Genomic DNA, 19,798 nt, shown 5'->3' with positions numbered 1-19,798 from the left:
CCTAACCTTGGAATGAAAGGCAAATGACCTGCTTTTAGGTCTTCTCCCGTCGATCCTGCAGACACCTTACTACCAACCCGCCTGCCAATACCACCCTTTAAAACACCGTAACACTGACATAAACCTTTGGTGTTGCGGAGAATGGCCAAATAAAGCTTCAAATGCGACAGCCGAAAGAAACATGCAAACTGAAATGAAACTGGCTTGTGTTGCAGAATAAGTTACAACAACACAAATAATTATATGAAAATGAGAGCCATCCGCGTCTCCCATTATATCCCAGTAACAGAATTAACGATGTCAGACAAATTAAGATTAAATGAGCCTCCTCAAAATACAGGTGCTCTGAAAACCAGGGCATCCTTATCTTGTGTATCACCCCTGCTAAAAACATAATGAACTTACATTTTGAAAGCATTAAACTGTCGTGAAAATTATGGTGAGCTGATGTAGTCGTATATATGTATGAAGGTATGTGTGTGTGTGTGTGTGTGTGTGTGTGTGTGTGTGTGTGTGTGTGTGTGTGTGTGTGCGTGCTGGTCGGCGGGGTCTGAGAGTTGGGGGGAGGGAGAGTGAAATTCAGCCCTGAATGTGGGTCACTCTTTGAAATGTAGAAAAAATCCAGGGCAGCTTGAAGTCTGTCCTGCATTTACCCGTTTATCTAGGCGCTCTGAAATGAGCAAGAAGGAGCCGCCCTGAATGTAGGTCAAAAGTGCCACGACTAGGAAGAATATGGAGAACCACGGAATGCAAATAAAACCCAGCCGTAGCGTGCATTCTGTGTCAAACTTTCAATTCTTATCTTAATGTGAGTAAGAATTGGTAACCTAAAAAAAGAATTCATAGGTTACAATTGACATGAATCCAGACGGAAAATGTCGTAATGTTAGCTATATTGTTTTTACCCAAACTTGGCTTCAATTTCCGTCCTTGTGCTACTTATTTTACGTACCCCAGTGGCAGAAAAAGACAATACGACCGACCTGCTTCCTTTTTATAGCACTTCATTCGTGACCACCACCATATTCTAGTATTAATCTATTGTTCAGGCACAGCAGTTAAAATGTAGAGGTGTAAAATCTTGGCAAAATTAGAGCAAAAGGAGAATAATGTGTCTTTCCATCACTGGCGCTGCAGCAGGCTTTAGCGGTGCACAGAACCAAATAAAAAGGGAGAAAATTTGTGAACCAGCGATGGTACTTTTCAGTCACAGGAACCTGCTAAATCGAAACATTCTGTGCTTTACTTTAATATACTGTCGAAAATACATAAGAAATATGAGAGGACAGAAATAGGGATTAATGTTGAATTGGAAATTATTTGAGACTGCTGGAGGTCCTTCTTTTTTCGTGTCGCCAACCCGCTTGAAACCCCTTGTGTGATATCAGACAACAGCTGGGGGAGGCGGCGGGTAATTTACGCTCCCTCATAGCCCTCTCGCCTCCAGCCTCAATATTTACCCAAATCCCGAAGCAGTAAAACCGTGCGAATAAACATAAACTTAGTGCCGGCAAACACCCCAGTGCCTCTCTACACCGTGATAGCCCTCTGGTGCAATCATCCCCCTTCCCCCCTCTCCCCTTCCACATTCCTTTCTCCCTAACCTCTCCCCTCTCTTGTCACGTTCCCTCCTCCCCAGTTTCCTCCTCCTCCATGTCCCCTCACCCCCTGCTCCCCAGCCTTCCCCTCTTCCCTTTCCCATTGGCGGTAAGTGTGGTGTGCACAATCTCCAACATCGGCTCCGGCACCTCACCTCACCTGCGTCCATTATGTCAGCCGGAGAAATGCGATCTTGGATAAAAGTCAGGGTCTTGCCTCACGACGCGTCACTCTGCCTTAATGCGCCATAAACTATTGCTGAGAGAGAGAGAGAGAGAGAGAGAGAGAGAGAGAATTTTCCTCCAGACCCACTGCAAGGACACTTTAAACCTCATTCTGACTAAGATAATTATACTAAACTTGAGAGAGAGAATCCTTGGCGTGAAGGTGCTAAACTCAGTAACGTGGTAATTGAAATCGTGGCCACCTGGAAGAGCGGGAACAATTAAAGCCGTAGGGGTGACTAATGAGGGGATAATTAGGAAGTGGTGTTGAGGAGCCACTTCATTAGCGACGGAACACTCTCTCTCTCTCTCTCTCTCTCTGCCACCGAGCGAGTGATTGTGATGTAGTAGTCCGTAACGGGAAGCGTTTCTGGGTGTCGGGTGGTATGGATATAGTGTGGTGTGGGTATGCAGTGGGGTGGATGGAGTGTGATGTGATGTGGTGAGGGAAGGGTTGTGATGCGGTGGGGTTGGTTTTTGGTGTGGTGTGGTGTGGTGTATTGTGGTGTGGGAGGGTTTGTGTTGTGGTGTGGTGTGGTGTGGGAGGGTTTGTGGTGTGGTGTGGAAGAGGTTATGTTGTGGCTGGGTGGGGTGGGGTGGATTTGGGATGGTAAGTGTAGCATAGTCTAGTGTAGTATGGATGTGGAGTGGTAGGTGTAGTGTGGTGTGGAGGGATGGGTGTGATGGTATGGTGGGTGTGTGGTGTGGGGAGGAGTGGAGTGGTGCGGTGTGTGGTGTGGAGAGGTGTGGAGGAGTGGAGTGGTGCGGTGTGTGGTATGATATAATGTGGTGTGAACGCTGTGGTAGATGTACTGTGGTGTGGTATGGATGGGGTGGTAGGGGATGTGGTGTAGTGTAGTGTGGTGTGGTGCTGTGTGTTGTGGTGCTGTATGGTGTGGTGCTGTGTGGTGTGCTTATGCCACTGATTTTCGCTACCACCACTATTTTCACCACTCCTCGCTTTCTTCCCACTCTACTGGATTTCTCAGTTCGGTTTTTCGACTCAGGTTGTTCACCCCATTTCCAGCGACCCCTTTAACCCTTCTTTCTCTCCTCAATTCTGTCTGGATGCAAAAGTAACGAGAAAAATATTCCAGGGCGACACTGTGGTGGCTGGCGGGACTGTCAGTGTGTTCAACAATTTATCGCCAAGCCGCGAGCCTGGAGCCCGTCCTCACAGTCACTTTCTATATAAGTGACTGCTGTATTTCTCCTGCCATAACAACTGCTCTTGAGTATCGAGTGAAGGTAAAGGATTTCAGTAGTTCCCATGGATTCTTCCGAGTTTTATTTCGGCAAGATGGCTTTCGTATTACTGGCGTTCTAGAAATGTTGCCAGCAGCATGAATATTTTTATCTTATTCCTTCAGCCACATCATGCCGCCTGCGACTCCAGCACCTTCCTCCCTCCCTCCCTCAGTCTCTTTGCCTCCTGACTTTCACACAATGCTCGATTCTCATACACGCCTCGCTGTTCCTTTCGCCACACACTTGGCTATTCCTCGGCGCTATCGTAGCTCTCACCACACCCCCGACCCTTCCGCCACGGTGAAAGTTCGTTCAGCGCAACTTCTAATTCTTCACTCAAGTCACCGACGCGAGTGGCCCAAATGCAACTTCAGAAGCCGGTCTGGCAACAGCAACCCAAATCTGTTTTCTTTTTCCCTCGTCTCCCAGTGGCCCGGCAGGGACTATGGGGCGAGGTGGCGATTATTGGCGAACTGTGGAGCGAGATCGATTAGCTTATTCTAGCTGGGATGACATGTGAGAGAGACAGAGAAAGGGGCTCGAAGGTTCAGCTTTTCCATCTTTGTTGCACGTTAAAATTAGGAAGTGATACTTTGGTGTTCTTTAAAAATAAGAAAAAACAACAGGAAACGACGGTTTCTCGCTTAGTGTGCTAATATCATAAGGAACATAATAACCATACTGCTACCATCTACGGACAAACTTACGCGCTGGTTGCACCTTCTCACATCGATACACCAACAGTCCCATTGCCACAAACTTTCATAGGCCAGCCTACAACCCCATGACACTTGTCACAAAGCAATAATGGTCAAGCGTTACCATAATCGTCTTCTTTCCGCCTCTGCCTCCCAACACCCCAGCCACTCGACTCGGCAACAGATAGTTTCCCTCAAGTGCCGTCGCGCATGAACGAGAAAGAGACAGCCACAAGAAAAGAAGACAAACTGGGAAGCAGCCTTGGCGAATTGCTCTGTGGTGAGGCGGGAGGTTCTGCGTCCTCTGGCTAGGAAGTTGGAGAGCCGGGAGGAATGCGGGAGGAAGGAGAAATGTTGGAGGGAGAAGAGATGCGGGAGGAGGTACGTAAAGACTAAACAATATACCAAGTTGTGAGGGGAGAACGAGATGCGGGAGTGGAAAGGATGCTGGAAGGTGAGGAGATAAGATTGTGAGAGCAGGGGGAGGGGATGCGGGAGGTGATAGTAGTATGAATAAAATGAGATATGAGTAGGTAGAACAGAGTACAAGTGAGGGATGGAAGATAAGCTGTTGGAAAATAGAGAGTGAGTGACTGGGAGAACATGGCGGAATAATGGACGGCGAGGTGAAAATTAAGACATGGAGAGCGAAGAAGTGTGGGATGAGACGAGAAGTGCCGGAAGGGGGAGAGATTTGCGAGGAGGAGGGATATAGAAAGGATGCCGAGAGATGCGGGAGTAGGAAGTAGTGCTGCAAGATGAAGGAGTAAGACAGTAGTGCAAGAGTATGAGGAAGTGACGGAGGTATGAAGGTAAGAATGGGAAAAATGTAGAAGGAAGGAGAAATAGCGGAGGGAGGAGTGTGAGAAGCAAAGGGAGATGGAGAAATAACAGAGGAAAGTGTGGGTGGAGGAGGAAGAAACAACGAATGGAACAATATGAAACGAGGAAAGAGAATACCACAGAGAGAAGTATGGAAGGAAGAGGGAGAAATAACACAGGAAAGAGTGGAAGGAGGATGGAGACATAACATAAGGAAGAGATTTTCAGAGGAAGGAAGAAAAAACAATGAATAGAGTGTGGGAGGAGGAAGGAGAAAATAACACATGAAAGAACGCTGATGGTAGATGGAGATATTACGGAAATATGACAGTAGAAGGAGGACGAGGGATGGTTGGGAAAAACTCTGCTTTGATCGTTCACCTCTCCACATAAATCATTCCCGCACCAGCACCGCTATTTTTATTTCTTCACAATGGATGGGCGGGGCTGAGGGTTAAAACTCTCACACAAGTTTTATAATAATGCGAGAAAACTTTAGGCTGTTAAGGAGCCGGAGGAAGTAATGGGGAAAAACTCAGGACAAAATAGGAGTTTAGGGTCAACCAATCGAAGCGTAACAGTTGCGTGTACACGGTATCAAGGAAGATTATTATGTGGTTATTAGTCGTGTACAGTACCTTAGAGATGTAAATGGAGGTCAATGAGTGAGTGAATTATGACTGTTGTGCAAAGGGGTGAAAGATCAGAGAAAAGGAGGAGATTGAGTTGACTGGATCGGACGATAATGAACCGGGGAATCAGCGACTATCAGAACCAAAGCTCGTAATCATTTAACCTCACCTGATTCATATATGTTTGAACACCAACAGTAGTGATCATGGCAGTCATCGCAATACGTGGATAAAATAACAATCCATTTAAACAAAGCAGCATCAAGAATGACATAGTGATGATGCAGATAGTACTGAATAGGGTACACAAGGTCATATGATGAGGTAGCAGGAAGTGGAAAGTAAATGATATGTAAGGTAAATATAGAGCAGGTTTGCGAGGTTCCTAGTAAGTTGTAGGAAGCGAGGATATCAGAGGTTCAGCTTTGATCCACGCTTCCAGAGTTTGATGGTTATTATGATAAAATGCTGGTGGTAAGAAATTTACAAGTGTGGGTTTAATGCGTGTGGAGACGAGAGGCTAACAAGAGGGGAGGTGCTGGGGGATCACAGGCAGCTGAAAGTTGAGACGAGAACTTAAGCTGCTCTAGAAATAAAGCTGGGGAAAATTAGGGTCCAGAGATCAGGGAACCTTACATTTATGAGAGGTGGAACCAGAAATCTTAGCCAATAATGAGCGTGTAAAAAATTGGGCACGTGGCAGTGTTAAGCAGGCTGGAATGAACAATGAAACTAAATTTATAAGATCAGTTGTGCGTTATGGAAAACATAACACTGACTGTCTGGATTTTTTATAAATTAAATTTGTCCACTGATGGAAAGTATATTAGGGTGAAACAAGCCTTCTTGCTTTTATTCTAGTAGAAAATTGTTTCAGACCTTCACACTGCCAATAACGCCAAATCTAAAATGCCTTTTTTACCAGATAGTATGCTTCGCATCCTGTCCCAGCATGTTCTGCCCTGTCAGTTACCCGTCCTTTTCTGCTCTATCTCCCCCCCTTCCCCAACACACACACACACACACACACACACACACACACACACACACACACACACACACACACACACACCTGTCCACGCATCCTGCCTCATTTAAGGGAAACTTAAACGGAGGAGCATGAAATGGTGCGCACGAAGAATTCATCGTTCTGTTTACTTCATGCTGGTCTGTAGAGTAAGGTGTCTATCCTCTTATATACCCACAGTTCCTTTACCCTAATTTGGGCTATATTTTTCTCCTTTTTCCAGCTTATTACACATAACTAAGTGTCCGAAAACGACAATGATACAACTCAACACATTTTCTGCGGCACCTTTTTACTAGCAGTATTTTCTAGTGTTAATCGTTTGCAAGAACTGAGGTATCCACGGCAGAGAGATGGAAATATCAATCCAAATAAGAGTTGTCCCTTGGCTACGTAAGAAAAATGTAGACTTATATACGAACAAAGTTGTTGTTTCTAATATTCAGGGCTAGTTTATGCCATTTTGTTTCCGATTTATTTTCCGAAAGTGTAAATGCTTATCCTTCGTGTCTTCTGTGTGTGTGTGTGTGTGTGTGTGTGTGTGTGTGTGTGTGTGTGTGTGTGTGTGTGTGTGTGTGTGTGAATTTGGTGCATCGTCACACCCAGTAGTACAGCCACTTATTCTAAAAAATGTCCACTAAAACACACACACACACACACACACACACACACACACACACACACACACACACACACACACACACACACACACACACACACACACACACACAATAACAATCCCAAATATTCATACCTCTCCATATACATAACTCGACCAAAGCAAACCCGCCTCCAGTGTGGCATTTGGGGAGGGGGCCCGTTTAGGATATGTGCCAATATCCGCCCGCCCAAGAGCTCATATGCCCCCTCTCACCACCACACACACCACCACATTTGCATACACCGCGAGAGAGAGAGAGAGAGAGAGAGAGAGAGAGAGAGAGAGAGAGAGAGAGAAATCTTACTGACTACTACAACTATTTTTATCCTGTTTTTGTATGAAAGTATATTTTGCTCTTTTTTCGGTACCGTATAGCTAGAATTATCAACACACTGTCTGTCACTTCTAAATTTATGTAATTTTATGTATATTCCTGCCTGTAATATCGTAATAATTTTGCTACATAAACAACGTTATTTTAAGTTACAAATATTCTTAACGTTAGCTCCAAGAGAATTGCTTACTTGATAAAACTTTCAACAGGACGATACAAGCTCTCGCATTTTCTGACTTCCAAAAACAGGCCTCGTTCATCCCGGAACCAAATCATATATATTCTGTAACCTTCACACCTCGTGCTCCGGGTTCCTGTCACTCCCTATCCGGCACAGTGTCACACAAAGGGAAATATGACGCTGCTCCACGGACAAAAACAAGAACATACACACAAAGGGGAATGTAACTTTGCAATCTGGCCAACAGAGTATATATGGGAGGGAAATATGACGCTGTTCCACGGACAAAACAAGAGCATACATACAGTGGGAAATATGTCGCTGCTTCATGGACAGAACACAAATATACACACAGCTTTCCTGGCCCTGAGACTGTCTTTAGCGAAAGGAGATGAGATTATTCCTGCACACTCAGCGTTAATTCAGGTTAATCAGTTTATGCTAACAATGGTCGCAGTGTTGACCATATGTATTACATATTAAGTATATATATATACCAGGTTTTATGCTAAGCATAATTTACTTAATTTTTATTTCTTGCATAACTAAAAGTAATGTTTATCAGTCTAACCTACTGCGAGTTTAACTTAAAGTTCCTAATTCTAACCAGATTAATTTAAATTCCCAATCCTAACCAGATTCATCAAACCCAAGTTATATGATTTCCCCTTGCACTGAATATCCTTAATATCTTAGTTTAGTGAGAGTTTCACGGTCTGAACCATAGACATACAACACTATATTGTCTTCTGCCCTTGCTTTGTTGGTGCCTCAGCCAGTGAAATGTGGTATATCCTGCCGAAGTCTGTCTTACCGTAACTTTAAGTGGCACAGCACAATGTAACCTAGTCTCTCTTGACCAACTGTAATATATGCAGCGTAAATCTATCCTAAATTATTGTATCACATAATATACAAAATAATCTAAACAGACAGAACTCAGAGTAACCAGCTTACGCTAGTCCAAACCCCTTCTTGCCCTAAGGCCCAGATCAGGGGTGTGTAAGGTGAGGTGTGGTGGTCGATGGAAGTGTTGACTTGCGAGAAGTGGACACAATGATGGTGGCATTACTGGCCATTCCCCTGATAAACGCACCCCATCCTGCTGCTGCCAACACCCTCCATCAACACACTCTACAAGCAACCTCTTTCCAGAATTTTTCATGAGCTTGTCTGAATTATCATCGCTTCGGCGCCGCGGAATTTGGCCCGTAAATAACTTCAATAATTATGGTGGGAACTATGCAGCAAGACGCAAAGATCATTTTGTATCCACTGAATAGTAAACTTAAAAAATATGTTACTCAGCATTTCTACATGGTCTGCCTCCACATATAAATAAAGTCTAAAGTAATTTTCTTATATTTCAGTCCAAATAAGCCACGAAATTATACACATGAATTAAGGCATAAAAATCCAATGCATAAGAAAAAAGAGGAGGTCACCTGTGAGGCAGTCCCTAAGGCTATTGAATATTCATCCGAACGTTCAGCGAGGGCGAGTCGGGATATTCTGTGGGTGACTCTACATAAGCCCGCCGGCCAACTAGCACATTACACCAAGATTCATGATGTTTGCCTCAAAACTCTGGTCACCAAGTTTTGACCTAGACGGGCAGTTGGCGAAGTGGTCCTAGGAAAATAGAAAAGTGCAAACCAAGACTAAAAACATCTACGCAGGAATAGGTGTTTACTCTGAAATAATAAAGTATTGTGTTTGTATTCAGGAGCCAAACGATGAGACACCCAAGAGACTCAGGCCGTGGTTGTAGATGAGATGATGTTGGTGGTGGTCGTGGTGGATAGTGACGATGGTAGTTAGGTTTCGGTCTTGTTGGCGGTGGTTATAATTTTGGTGAAGGAAAGGTTGCAGACGGTGCCAAAGGTAAGTCTATAAACCTATTAATACCTGACACACTTTAAAAAATGTTCTAATAGTATTCTGTACCTATAGATATCATATAAGACATAACATAATAAAGCCTTACGACGAAGGAAATGAAAATTATCGATATAAACCAACAACTTCTCTCAGAAATAATAAAACAGCTATACATTCCAACACAATATAGCCAAATCAGACCAATGAACACATGAAGAATACCGCTACAAGCACTTCTGAAAACCTATCCAAACTTCCACACACATCTCTTAAAGTGGAGATGATGGTAAGACATTTAAAACCACTTTAAGGGATTCAGGCGTCAGGCAATGGAGAGACGAAGGAAATATTGTCGTTCAATTTATCACTGGAAACTGAGGAGAGGACAGTATGTAAGAAGATAGAAATTACTTGATGCTGTTCTCTTTATTACTGTTTATGGTCTCTCTCTCTCTCTCTCTCTCTCTCTCTCTCTCTCAACACCTCTTGCTATCTATTCCACTGCCCCTCGTTTCTGATTAGCATTTAATTAATCTGAGGTCAGGTAAGCACGATTAAGCGGGGATGAGAGAGAGAGAGAGAGATTATATTACGCTACGGGACGCTTAGAGATGACGGATCATACGATGTGGCGTCTTGTGTCATTTCCTTCACTAGTCCTGAAGCCTGAAGGTCCCAGCGCATTACCTCATCTCAAGTCTTCCCCGTTTTGCCTCTTTACACTCTTCCATTAGCATTTTTTTACCAATAGAAATTTTCTGTTTATGTAAATGTATAATTGTATCATATTTCCCCTCACGTCCTCTACCTGCGGTGTATTAATTAACTGTTATCACATTATCGAGAGTTGGAATTGACAGTCAGATTTATGTGCCTTTTTCCCCTTTCGCTTCAGTGCATCCATGGCCATAAATCCAGTTTTCCATAATGAGTACAGTCGTATTTACAAACATTTGGCACTGCCTCTCACGCCCATCCACACAGCACGGGGAGGGGGAGAGGTGACAGAGTAAGGAGGGACTGGGGGCGGTGATGCAATGAAAGGCGAGGGTGTAGGAGGCGATGATAGATGAGTGTGTGTGTGTGTGTGTGTGTGTGTGTGTGTGTGTGTGTGGAGAGGGGAGATCAGCGTGGCCTAATAAATCACCCACTTGGACACAAAAAAAGTATCCGGTTTTTGAACTAGATTATCGTTCACATGTTAGCGGCATTAGGGTCAAGGGGTGTTTGGTGGAGAAGGAGTCAGAGGGAAACAGGTGAGAGGAGGAGAAAAGTGAGTAGAGGGGAAAGGGAAAGAGGTAGGGAGAAGGGCGACAGGAAACGGAAGAGGGAAGAGATAGAGGAGAGAGACAGAGGTGTGAAAGGGGAGGTAACAGTCTGGGGAGAGGAGGTCAGGAGGAAAGGAGGAGAGTGGAAAGAAAAAATGAGTGTGGGATACGCTGGAAGGAATTATGGCATAATTATTATGTGGAAGGGAGGAGAAGAGGCAAGACGAGAGGAGAAAGAGGGAAAGAGGGAAAATTGCTGGGGAACGCGTGGGAAGGAAAGCTGAGATGAGGAGGTGGTAGGAGAGAGGGCATGGAGAGAAATGCAGGAAGGAAGGAGTGAGGACGTGATGCAGTGTGAGGTAAAGGACGTAGAGGTGGGAGGGAGTGGCTAAAATGCGTTCTTAGGAGGCGGTCAAAGAGGATGGAAGGCTGAGTGTTCCATGCGTGAGTCCAGTAAGGAGAATAATGGTCATTTCCAATACATGACTTTTTAATTTTATCATCAAGACAAGGCGTATAAGACAATGTTCATGAAGAGCGTATTTTAACTTCTACTAGTCTTCATGTCACAGAGGCAAGAGTTAAAAATGAGTGATGATCGGCACCACTTCTCCTTACAGCAATACTCACACAAATATATTCTGTAAAATCACACTTATAACAGCGCATTATATGTACAAATGACCAACCAGACTATAGATATCAAAGGTTACAATCATGGTTTTCTCCGAATGTAAAGAACAAAAACAGTCAGAAAATAAGCACGCGACACTCTCACATCTTAGGCATCATTCACTGCCGCTAGAATATAGATAAAAAGAAAGTGATAAGGGAAGGAGAAGGGCAGAGAATAAGTGAAAGAAATGAAAGATAAGTGAGAAGATATAAAAGAGAAAAGGAAGGAAAGAGAAGATAAGTGAGAATGGAGGGGGGAGAGGAAAACTTAATACAAACTTCTGCATTTAAACAAGAGGAGTGGAAAGAGGAGCAACGTGGAGTTCAGGAAGAAATGGGAAGGAGGGAGAAGGAAGAGGAGGGATGATTTACATAGAGGAAGGAGGGGGAGAGGAAGAAGTAAATAAGGGAGAGGAAGGAAGAGGTTATTGGGGAGAGGACACTATGGTACACCGGTCGTATACATTCCCTGTCACTAGGCATCCGATCTGTTTTCAGTATCTCGAAGAAGAGTGTCTCTCTCTCTCTCTCTCTCTCTCTCTCTCTCTCTCTCTCTCTCTCTCTCTCTCTCTCTCTCTCTCTCTCTCTCTCTCTCTCTCTCTCTCTCTCCTACCATGTCTTCCTTCATTATTTCCTCCTCCCTCGCCTTCATCACCTGCAAACCTACCGATTACATTTTCTTTACCTTTCCTCCCCATTCTTCGTTTTGACCCTCTTTTCAAAGCATCCTTATGTTCTCATCCTACCTCCTTCACATTTTTTAATCTTCCCAAAATAAATGAATAAATACATTAATAAATAAAATAACAAAGCTTGTAAGCATGCAAAGCGTCCCCTCCAGGAAAGAAAAAACAGACAACCCAAATTAAGGGCCGTAAATTTCAAGATGCCTGGACAAATTCCTTTTGAAAGACAGGAGGTCGTAAACAGAGGGAAATACAAATTGCAAAAGACTGTTCCAGAGTTGATCAGTTGCATGACATGAAGGACAGAGTATCATTTAGGCTAACTGTTTCATTATTTCAGTGTACTGTTGGAAAGTTACTGCCTGCCTTCCATAATGGGCGGGGAATGCAAGCAGACTTCCCTCCCTCCTATTTCCATACCTACCTACCTTTCTTTCCCTTATTTCCCTTTTTTACCTTATTTACATTCATCCCGTGTCCTTACCTACCTAGCCTACTTACGTACCTCCTTCTTTTTCCCCTCTTTCCCTTTTCTTCTTTCCTCACTCACGTTCTCTCCTTCCCTCCTCTTTTCAGCATTACTTCCTACTTCCTTCCCCTCTCGCCCTGCTCTTAGCCCTGTAAAACAACACCGCTCCCCCTTCCCCTACCACTGCCCCTCCTCTCAGCCCCTCGCGTGTCGCAAGGCGATGGAGTCAGAGAAGTGAAGGCTAAGCGTGGGCGTCTGAGTGGGGGTGTCAGGGGACGTGTGTGTGTGTGTGTGTGTGTGTGTGTGTGTGTGTGTGAGGGGCAGGAGTGTGTGTGTTGGATGGGCAGCAATTGTGTGTGGGGGGAAGGGTGTGAGTGTATATGGGGGTGTGCGAGTGACTGTGGGGGAAGGGAGTGTGAGTAGGGGGTGGCATTGAGCGAGTGGATGGCAGGTGGCAGTAGGCGCGTGGATGGCGGGTGGCAGTGGGCGAGTGGCTGGAGGGTGGCTAAAGGCTTGTGGGTAGGTGGGTGGGGATGCAGGCAAATGGAATGTCACATGCGTGTTGCTTCCAGTTTGGTGATACTCAGAAAAATGCTTTCCGTTTTTCTCGAAAGTTTTCCAAGACAACGTTAAGGGATAGGATAACATGCACACAATATATACACGTGATCGACCCTCAGCGAGAAGCCAATGAGCAAGTATGCATATGTTAACTAAAACAAGAAAAAGAAAAAAGAAAAAGGTAACACGTTTGTCAGTGCTGACTATTCTCGATTAATAATGATGGTTGGATACAGTATAAGCTGCATATATTTTTTCTTTTAAGTCTATGAAATGTCAACAAATTCTTCATCGCACACATTCAAGACATTCTTAGAAGTTTCTCTCATTCTTTTTTTCTGTAGTACTCTTTTGAAGTTTTATTATGCAGTGTTTTACTTACATGTGGCGATCAAAATGAAATTACCTGAAATTCGTTTGGGGAGTGCGTCAGAATAAGAGGATGTATCATTAGGCCTAGTTACGGAATTATGGTGATGATGATGATGATGGTGATGATCATTTTGAGTGTAATGATGATAATTGTAATAATAATAATAATAATAATAATAATAATAATAATAATAATAATAAAGAAAATAATAAAGCAGCGGGAAGGGATGGTATACCTTGCAAAAAATTAGTACATCACTTTATTATTGACACACACACACAAAATATATATTGACAGATTGCAGTGCTTAAAGAAAAAACAAAAACATTAATTACAATACATCTTATTTAACCTTGAGAGAAACGCACATATCAGAGAAAAAGTAAACGACCCTTATAATGGAGAAAAAATATTGCACTATGTTGGTTGTGCAGGCGAGACACGACATGGGCGTTGGCTGTCACGAGAACAAATTTTCTTTAACTGTATTTCTCCACACCAGCTTTCTAAACACCCTGTATCAGACTCATTATGCTTTGTGAGTAGCCTATATAGATGCCAATTGGGTGGGAGAATGAGGAGAAAAAGGCCGAGGGTGATGTGGAAAGATTTGGATGAATGCCTTTGGAATGGGCGACGATATTTAAGTTTGGAACAAATTTAACAGGGCAAGAGATGTGTTTAACATCACCACACCACGCTTCAGGGCAGATAGTTTTCTACCACAATTAATGTCGGATTTACAAGTAATGATCTACTCATAAAAATTGTTGAATTAGCATCCTGATTATTGTTAGTCAAGGTGTTTTACTTCCATTGAAAGAAAATCAAACTAACAGCATTTATAACTGCAGTAACTGTATTTGAGATTCTGGCAAAAGTTAGTAGCAATTAAAATTAATGTTTTTCTTTAGTTCTTATCATTACGAGGACGCAAGTACAGGAAGTCTCCAGGATCACGAACTCTGTTGTCGGAATATATTGCTACGTTACTCAAAGATGTAAACACGTGTGTGACCGGGGGTGACACATGTCAGTAAACATACACTAGTTTCCCTCTCGTAATTCATGATCTATTCTCGCAGGAAGAGCAAGACACGGAAGCAATGTACAGTCTCCACTCTGCCACTCGGTCAAATACAAACTTTTAAACCAAACCTCCACACTTCTCCCCGCTCCTCGCTGGAGCAAGGCGCTGTGAATCACAAGAGAACATCAGTTCGCTGCACGGAAAGGCCCTGTATGAGTGGTTAATTGTCTGCAGTTGATGGGTCTGCTTGGTCAGACAGACTGGGGCTGATCAATCCTATGACAGAGCTGATAGGTTGTAGTGCTTGTGAATCAATGTCCTGGCTATTACGGTAAGGCTCTGAAGCATCCTCTGTCTTTTCTGGAAAAGCATATCATAGTTACGACTGAGGGCTGATCACAAGTTTCTTTGTGAATCTACCTCCTGACCTTTAAGTCGCTAGTACGTCCCTCTCTCAGCGGGAGGACGTGTGTGCCTCTGAGCCCGTGCGCGTTACTTCCTCTTCCTGTTCTTGGTCTTCCTTTTCCTTTTCCTCCTCTTCCTCCTCCTCTTACGCTTATTCCCCATCTTGCTTTTTTCCTTTGTACTCCTGCTTTTCCACTTCCTCTTTCCTTCCTGACAGCATTAGTGAGTGTCCTGCAGGGGTTGAGTGAGTGAGATACTGTGACACTCTTATAACATCCCTTCCAGTCACAACATGTACGGTAAATTATTTTCCACATCATATTAGCCTAGCGTACTTAACCCACCTGTAACATTACTTTGCGCAACATAATTTCATCAAACCTATCACATGTGGCTTTAGTACAATCTATCTTACATATACCCATCAACCTAATCCTAACGTAACTGAATTCTACCTATCCTTAACCCATCTGTAATATAAGCCCTTTTTTTTTTTTTCTTTTTTTTTTTTTTTAATGTGTCCGACTCTGGGCAAAGGCTTCAGGGCCTATATCTCGGGGGGCAGTAGCCTATCCCAAGGCCCAGTAGTCCTCCTACACCTCCACATGTCACCACTTCGGCACTAACACCCACCTTCCATATTGAGTACATGCTAGGGCTGTCTCATACGGGACTGGTGTATTAGTATTAGCGGGGGTATTTTTACGACATGTCGGCGGGTCATCTGGTAGATCAGGAAAGTCTGCTTTTTATGAAAATCACTAGTAACCAAATACAGAACCTCCATATCACTATCTATTTTAATTAGCTGTAAACAAAGGCATACCAAACCTTCTTTTCTGCAACATGACTAAGAGATTATCCTGAATAACTTCTGTCGTCTAACCCAAATCCTATGTAATGCAAATCTGATCACTTGCAGAGTCATAATCACAGTGTAAATGGGTATGAGGAGATGCTTACGAGGGCCATTTGGGATACCACGACCACTGCTGCCAGAATCAGTAAATAGGCACTGTATTACAAGAAGCAAGGGAAGTGGAGGGCTGGAGGGTAGTAAACTGTCGAAACGGGGATGTTACAGGGCACGGAGCGAGGAGGAGGAGGAGGAAAAGAAGGAGGAGGAGGAGAGGGTGGTAGTCAGGAAAGAGAGAAAATGGAGGTCGAGGAGGAGTATGTAAACCAAGAAGGATGAGAGGTAGACCAAGAAGGTGGAGGATGAGGTAGAAGAGAGGCAGACCACGAATGAGATAAAGGGAAGGTTGAGGAACTTACAGGGAGAGGTAAGCTTAGACGAAGCAAAGGATGTCGAGTTACAGTTTGGTTCCATTGTGGTCTCTTGTGAATTCTCATCGTGTAATACGTGATCCCCTTAGATGAACACAAAGATGAAAAAACAGTACATGATTATACAAATAAAAAACTGATAGCAATTTGTGTGTGTGTGTGTGTGTGTGTGTGTGTGTGTGTGTGTGTGTGTGTGTGTGTGTGTGTGTGTGTGTGTGTGTGTGCTTGTTTGCGTGCAAGTATGTGTGCTTGTATTGACACGATGGAAATATTGACTCAAGGGAAGTCTTGGTATTGGTCCTGGTGGTGGTGAATCAAATAAGACGTCCAACTTTCCACAGGTGTGGAAACTTCCACACCTGTCCCCACCACGCCGCCAGTGTATACAACAGGTGAGTCAACACAGGTGTTATACTTTCCCTACCTCACTAACAATCAACATTTCTGTTACTACCACTTCTGTGTGTGTGTGTGTGTGTGTGTGTGTGTGTGTGTGTGTGTGTGTGTGTGTGTGTGTGTGTGTGTGTGTGTGTGTGCGCGCGCACGTATTACGGTTATTATATAACTTAAGTTGAGTAATCAAAGTTAGTGTCAAAGAGACGAAGGTCAAACTGAAACACTGACCCAAACCGGGAAGCTCATATTAGAATGCTCTTCGTTTCCTTACTGTTCGTTAAAATCTTTCGGCAAATACCATACTTTGGCTAAATTTCCTTATGACAGTGATATTTCTCTTACCACTCTTCTTCCTGGAGATGTATAGTTACGTTACCTTTTTAAGTCAACATTTCAAAAGCTCCTTTACATCTAATCATCGTTGCTAAAAACTGGCATAAGTTTTATTTTTTCCTCTTTGCAGTTATGTCATGTACCAAGCTTTTTTTTTTTTACTTGAATTTCTTTATCTTCCCCCTTCTTCATTCTACCTGGATTCCACTGACAGTCAGTGTTCTGGTCTCATACGGCATTTCGTCTATCAGGTGTTTTCGCCTCTCTCTCTCTCTCTCTCTCTCTCTCTCTCTCTCTCTCTCTCTCTCTCCTTGGAACGGCCACTTAAGAGATCATTTCCCTGAAGGTGAAAAATTGGCCAACTTTTATACAGGCGGGAATGAGCAATCGAGAAAGTAGGAGGAGGGGAAAGAGGAAAAGAGAGGGAGGTAGAAGAGAAAGAGGGGGGGAGAAACGAGAGAAGGAATGAAGGAGAGGGAAGGTTGGGAGGGGGGAATGAGAAGAGAAAGGGGTGAAGGAGAGGGGAAGGGAATGAGGGAGGGAGGGCTTCAGTGGATTATTGACATGGCATTAGAATAACCGCTGATGATGAGCTTTTTTGAGGACAATGTATTGTTTTATTTGATCAGACGTTGTTGGTCAAGATTAATCACACTCACATACTGCTCTCTCTCTCTCTCTCTCTCTCTCTCTCTCTCTCTCTCTCTCTCTCTCACACACACACACACACACACACACACACACACACACACACAGGCAGGTCACAGTGTCAGCCAATAAACAGTCACATCACACAGCCCACCAATCACGAGAACGGACCCAAAGTTAAGACGTGAAATCTTCTAAAGTTACAGCCAAACTTAGAGATATGACTGGCCAGCACTTCAAGGACAACAGTATACCACTAGCGACAAAGATAAAAGTTGAGAATTGCGAAATATATTATAACAACGTTTGGAATATGTGGCTATACTCTTTCTGTTCTATTTTAACCTAGAAATGCCAACCACCACCTTGAAGGCTGAGTTGTAGAAACAGATTAGAATGTGATGCTTGCAACAAAGAAGTACCATGGAAAGAATGTAACACTGTAGTGATATTTTTTTTCTTTTTATCATTAACGTACGTGAAGTAAGTAGCAAAAAAACGAAAATCTGGGCCGAGTTAAAGTGAAAGGAGCACAGCAGTGTCCAGACCAAGCTATTTCAAGAGCTCCTCAATACGTGGCTAATACAACAAATGCGTTATACGTCAAGATACTCGTGTGGGAGTTTCAAGACTGGCAAGTAGAAGAGAAACCAAGTGAAATGAGGAAAGGAGCTAAAAAGAGATGAGCAATTGTGTACGTAAGGTTGAACAAATACTGAAGGAAGACAAATTGACAGAAAATGAGGAAATACACAAGAGAAAAACAGAAATTTCAGGCGAGATGAGAGAGGAAAAACAGGTCAAAGGAAGGAGATATGAATGCGTGGTGAAGTTATGATGAGAGGTGAGCAGAGCTGAAATGAATGAAATGAGGATATAGGAGGGGCCTGGGAAAAAGGTGCTGTGATGAGGGGTATATGCCAGAGTGGGTAGTGAGATTAGATAGGGGAAAAAGGTGAGCGCAGGTGAAATAAAAGCGAAGAAGTAAATTGAACCAAAGCAAAATGATAAGGTAAGTCAAGGTGAAAAGAGAGGGAGAGAGAGAGAGAGAGAGAGAGAGAGAGAGAGAGAGAGAGAGAAAATGTTTACTTTTCTCCTTTTCCTCTTCCACTCTTTCCACTTCACTTTCAGTCTGTCACTCATCCACCCTCTCCATTCACCATTCTTCCTGAGTTCAAGAAACATTTACATTCACGCGACACACAAACTAAAACTCTGTCCTACCCAACTCACTCGCAAGTGTTTTTCAAGTTCTCATAATCTCTTCGCTGCCATCAAAATAATTTAAGTTCAAAATACGCCTCCGCCTGCGCCAACTTTCCAGGCAGCCATTTTTTTTTTTTTTTTGTAAGTCTTCTTATGTTTGGGGCGCCAGTCAAGACTGTACCTGAAAAACTTCAACAGTTGGCGCGTTGGTCGAGAAATTTTTTTCCTACCAGACCAAATACACCCCACTTTTTTAAGAGTCAAAATTGCATTGTGTGAACTGCCGTGTAAACACCTTCAGTGCTTCCAGACTAGATGATAAACAGACACGCACCCAGGAGTGAGTTGTTTTCGGTATGAGAGCAGTTTGCAAATATTTATGAGTTTGTTTCCCTCGGATGGAAAGCTTGAGTCCTTGAGACAGCCTGGTCTAGAAATTAAGCGGCATGCAGCACAAAAGGTGAGTGTGTTTTTGCACAAGCCCTGGTAAACATGAGCGCCGAGTGAACCAACCTGCCCTCTTCTCACCTGGCCGATGCCCCTTCACTCTCCCGGTGAAACTGCTCTATCTTGTTTAATGAGGCGAACTTTTCTTGCAAATTACAACTACTCTCCTGACGTGGGAGTCCTGATAACTTTTTTCCTGACGTGGGAGTCCTGACAACTTTTCTCCTTACGTGCGAGTCCTGACACAGCTACGCTTCTGACGTCTGGTTCTCTCTCACCGGCGTGGAGGAACACAATTTTCAGAATTTTAATGAATGCAAGTCTCACTGAGGGGTAGGGAGGGGGATGGGTCTGGTAATGAAAAGAAGTAAGGGGGAGGGGGAGACTGGAAGGAGGGGTAGACACCGATGAAGAAGGCAAGGAAAGGACAGGAGAGGGGGCGCTGGGAGAGGGGAGAGAGGCGACAAATATTATACATAGACTATCTTAAGTGTGATTTACTGTTTAAGGAACAGAAAAAAAAAGTTAACGAAATGGAGATGCAATGACACAAGCAAATGTGAAGATGACAAAGGGTACAGTAGAAAAAAAAAAGCATAAATTATGAAATAAGGTACCGACATGGCGAGTGGAATTGATACTAAATACACTATGACCTACGATATAAGTCATTTAAATATCCTGAGAGTCATTAAGCACCATAAGCT

This window comes from Coenobita brevimanus, chromosome 70 (assembly GCF_032717465.1).
Source record: "Coenobita brevimanus isolate Jiangsu-jjx chromosome 70, ASM3271746v2, whole genome shotgun sequence".
Classification (NCBI taxonomy): domain Eukaryota; kingdom Metazoa; phylum Arthropoda; class Malacostraca; order Decapoda; family Coenobitidae; genus Coenobita; species Coenobita brevimanus.
This window is presented reverse-complemented; position numbering follows the sequence as displayed.